General features: G+C 48.6%; 1 long non-coding RNA gene across 1 annotated transcript; it reads left to right on the forward strand.

Annotated features, from left to right (window-relative positions):
* Positions 1-3,857, forward strand: LOC142602415 (uncharacterized). Its single transcript, XR_012836224.1, has 2 exons — positions 1-178; positions 3,482-3,857. It is a non-coding gene; the product is annotated as an uncharacterized LOC142602415 (long non-coding RNA).
* The last annotated feature ends 562 nt before the right edge of the window (positions 3,858-4,419 follow it).

Below are 4,419 nucleotides of genomic sequence, written 5' to 3' on the forward strand. Positions count from 1 at the left end.
AGCAGGTGCTGCGTGGCCACGTTTGGAACTGGGTGCCCGTTTGAGGTGAGCTGGAAGAGTAGCGAGGGTGATCATGGGAGCGGTGACTTCTCAGAAACGTAGGAGTAATTTTGTGTCTCTTGGCGTCTTAGGTGCCACAAGCGATGACAGCCACAATGCGTGTCTCTGGAATGAGCCGGTGAGTGGAAAGCCACGGTGCTTCTGAGGAGGGGGGGTTGTTGTAGGAGAGCTTGGTGTTGACTGGTGCAATGGTGACTGATGTGACTGTTTTGTTCTGTGTTTTAGTTTTTTTAACTGTAGGTGATGAAGAGGAACCTGGTGACTGCAGGATCGTGCCAGTTAGCCGATGTGTGGTGTATATGTCTTATGATGGAGGTTGTTCCAGATCCCTGGCCCTCTGAAAGCTAAGTTGAGGGACCGTGGCTGGGGAGGGAGTGGGATGAGAACGGAATGAGGTTGGGAGTTGCAGGGCAGGGGTTTTATAGTTTAGCATAGGGGAGAGGGCTGACTGGGAGCAGTCTCTTTTGGGTGGGCAAAGGGAGCGGGTTACTTCTTGGCACCATGCTAGACTGTGCTGGGCAGGGCAGCTGCAGCCTGTGTCTGTGGTATGTTTGTTGTATATCTTGTCTTGTGTGTCTTAGCCCTTCCTCAGGTCTCAATGCCCTCTTTGAGCTCAAGGGGCACAGCATGCTTCTCGGGCACCATCGCTAGGGTCTCGAATGCCTCTACTCATTGGCCTAGTGGCAATCGGGTGCTTCTTTGATTGCATAGCAAGCTTTACAGCATGGATCGATCTTGTTTCTCAGAAGCTTTTGGTGGGTCCTCCTTTTGCAGCATAGTCCCAGGCTGTGGCAGGAGCTCCGATGCATTTTCAGCCATCCATTTTCAGGGACTGGGGCTTCCTCCCTGCATTCTTATGTTCTTAGGTCTCGAAGACCGGCTTCTTGACACATCTGCCATCTCGGTTTTGACCATAACTTCTTATAATGGGCCATTACAGTCCATTCTTTTCTGGGGTTGCCATAGAGCTGCCTCGCCTGGGCATTGCGCCCTGTAGGTCGTCTTGCTCGGCAGCATCTCTACTCCAGGAGTCCTCCTTCTTGCTGAGAGTTTTCTCTCATCCTTGAGTCATGTTGTTTATAGCGTTGGTCTGGTGTGTGTGTGCGTTTTGGTGTGGAACTGCTCTGCCCGGGGGTGTCAAGTCAGGGTTAGGTGGAATAGTTGTAAGAGTGCATAGCTTGTACATTGATATGCCCAGACTGTTTGGGCAAAGGCTGTGTAGTCACCTCGCATCGAGTAGCTGTCAGCAGGCTGAGTGTCATTTCCATAGCGTTCTGTGGAGATGACTACAGGAGCTGCCTGGGAGGGGGTGTTCATGGGTAGTGAAAGCCGATTGACTCTCAAAGGTGCCAAAGGCCTGTCTGTGTGGGGCTTAAGGTTTGGCGTTTTTTTATCTTCTAATGGCAGTGTATAGTTGGACTGTAGATGCTATTCCCAAATGCAAAGGATCTTTGGAATTGTTCAGCTATTGCTCTGCATCCTGGTGACTTCTTGTTTTGGTTTAGCCCCAGCCAGCAGCTGAGCACCACGCAGCTGCTCACTTCCCCTCCTGCTCTTCCTCCTCCTTCCCCCTCACCTCCATCTGTGGGATGGGGAGGAGAATGGGCAAGACAAAGGCAAAACCTCATGGGTTGAGATAAGGACAGTTTATGGGGACAGCAAAGGGAGAGGGAAATAACAACAGTTTTTAACAGAATAGACAATCCTGGTGACACAATGCAGTTTCTCACCCAAGAACCGTACAACTCAAACCGCATGCTGAGATCTGTCTGCAATCCGGACCGTCCCACCGTCCCTGACCCACATGCCCTGGAGCCACACCGCCCCTCCCCAACTAGCCCCCTTTTTTATACTGAGCGTGATGTCACATGGTATGAAATACCCCCTTTGGCTGGTTTGGGTCACCTGTCCTGGCTGTGTCCCATCCCAGCTTCTGGTGAAAATTAACTGTATCCTGGCTGAATTCGGGACACTCGTTTAATAATTGTTTGGCTGTTGGAGTTTTTTTACCTGTGGGAGGGACAAGATGCACAGTCCTGACAATTTTTCACAAGTGTAACAGTAATTTTGAGTTTCTTGGTGTCTTAAGTATCACAATTGGAGTGCAAAGCAGGGATATGAATCTGCGTGCCCTTGAAAGGGGAGCCTTGCCCAGCAATTGAGGTGCACAGCAGTGAAAGGTACCCATGCACCTCTTTTTGTGGTATCCCAGCCAGATAATTGGGGCACAAAGTAGGGAAATGTGCCTGTGTGCCCCTTTCCCTGGTGCCCCAGCCAGAAATTGGGGCACATCAGCTCAAAATCAAGATGCTGTCACAAACATAGATTTTGTTACATGGCTTTAATTTAGTAGCAATCAGGACTTACTAATATTTTTGAGATAGATAACAATATTAGCTTACATAATTATTAATAGCACTTAAACATCAGCCAGTTTAACTATGCTTTTCAATGGAATTTGTTACAATCAAAATAGCAAGTTAGTTAAAGATTCAAGAGGGGAAAGGGTGACCAGAAACTTACAGCAGGGTTGTGTGCACAGATGGGGGTTAAATCTAATCACATGTACAGACAGGCTGACAAACAATCCTGGATTGTTACACGCATGCAGACAGGCAAATAGTTCTTAACCAAACTGTGCATGCACACAACATGTGGAGCTTAACCTATGATTAAAATTTCCTTTTTCGTGAGTTTCATGAGACACTCACTTCTATGTGCTGGCATGCATCAATGGGTGGTCAGTGAACCCTGCAAAATCAGGCCTTTGAGGCCTTGCAAAACCACGGATGGACGATCTTTGAATCCTCTTGAAATCTCCCCTGCGAGATATCCCAGCTCAGGGGAAATCCTGGGTCACACAGCCCACTGCCATCACAGAGAACTTGAAGGTCTCACTTTTGGATCACAAGATGATCATGAGAGCATGGCATTGAGTGGGTGTGTCACTTCCCCTATCATGCACCAGCCTCCAGGAACATCCAAAGATATGATGGACTGCTAAAGACTACTCTGAGAGCAATGGGTGGTGGGACCCTCAAACATTAGGATACACATTTAGCAAAGGCCACCTGGTTAGTCAATGCCAGGGGATCTGTCAATCGAGCTGGCCCTGCCCAATCAAAACTTCCATATACTGTAGAAAGAGATAAAGTCCCCATAGTGCATGTGAAGAATACGTTTGGGAAGACAAGTCTGGGTTAGCCCTGCTTTGGACAAAAGCAAACCCGTATGTGGGACTGCTTTTGCTCGGGGATCTGGGTGCACTTGGTGGGTGATGCAGAAGGATGGGGAAGTCCAGTGTGTACCTCAAGGGGATCTGACCCAAACCAGCCAATAAATTAGATTGCAATATGTGAATTGCTAAATAACTGCTATTGTAGGTCATCGCTACTACAATTGCTATATGCTCTATCAATAGTATTACCACAAGAATCACCCAAATTAATGAAGGATGAACTTTGATGAAACTGAGCAAAGCGCAGCGATGATGGAACTAGAACTGACTTCAGCAACTGGTGCCCAGCAACTTCCTCAAAATCAACATTTTCAAGGCGCAGACCACGAGCATGGACCACACCAGCTACACCAGCCGTGAACTCTGGAAGCAGCTGCAACAATCCAACGGTATACAGCATAGCTCCTGCCCTGAGAGCCTGTTATGGCAGATGGAGCCCGAAGTCATGGACTAAATGAACTCAATGTACATTTTAGAGGGATGGCCCATAGCCTAAGGGAATGATGTCTGTGTGTCTAATTTTTACATATATTATAAATATATATATTATTATATATTATTTTTTTATAGATATAAGAAAAAGAGAGGGGAAAGTGGTGGTAAATAACTGGAAGTATAGGATAAGGGCAGGCTGTAGATGGTATAGAGTGAAGGGCGAGGATAATATCTGGTTTTGGCTGGGATAGAGTTAAACTTCACCAGAAGCTGGGATGGGACACAGACAGGACAGGCAACCCAAACTAGCCAAAGGGGTATTACATATCATAAGCTGTCAGGCTCAGCATAAAAGGGGGCTACATGAGAGGGGCAGCACAGCTCCTGGATGGTCTGAGTGTGCAGCTCTCATGGGAGAGGACCTTCATGGGCTCCAGCTCTGCGCTGGGGCTGGGCAGCCCCGGTGGGTCCAATGAGGATGGGACTTGGCTGCAGATGGGGAAGGGGCAGGACAGCTCTTTCTTTAGCCACTGAGGATGGGGCTGGCCCTGCTGTGCTAAGGGCTCTAGCTGGGGAGGGGGTTGCCTGTGCTTGCCTAGCCTCAGGAGCTCACCTAGGAGAGAAACAAAGGGGCTGTCACAGGCAGCTGCCTCCGACAAGGAACAGCCGGTCCCTGCAGCAAGGAA

The sequence above is a fragment of the Balearica regulorum genome, chromosome 6 (assembly GCF_011004875.1).
Source record: "Balearica regulorum gibbericeps isolate bBalReg1 chromosome 6, bBalReg1.pri, whole genome shotgun sequence".
Classification (NCBI taxonomy): domain Eukaryota; kingdom Metazoa; phylum Chordata; class Aves; order Gruiformes; family Gruidae; genus Balearica; species Balearica regulorum.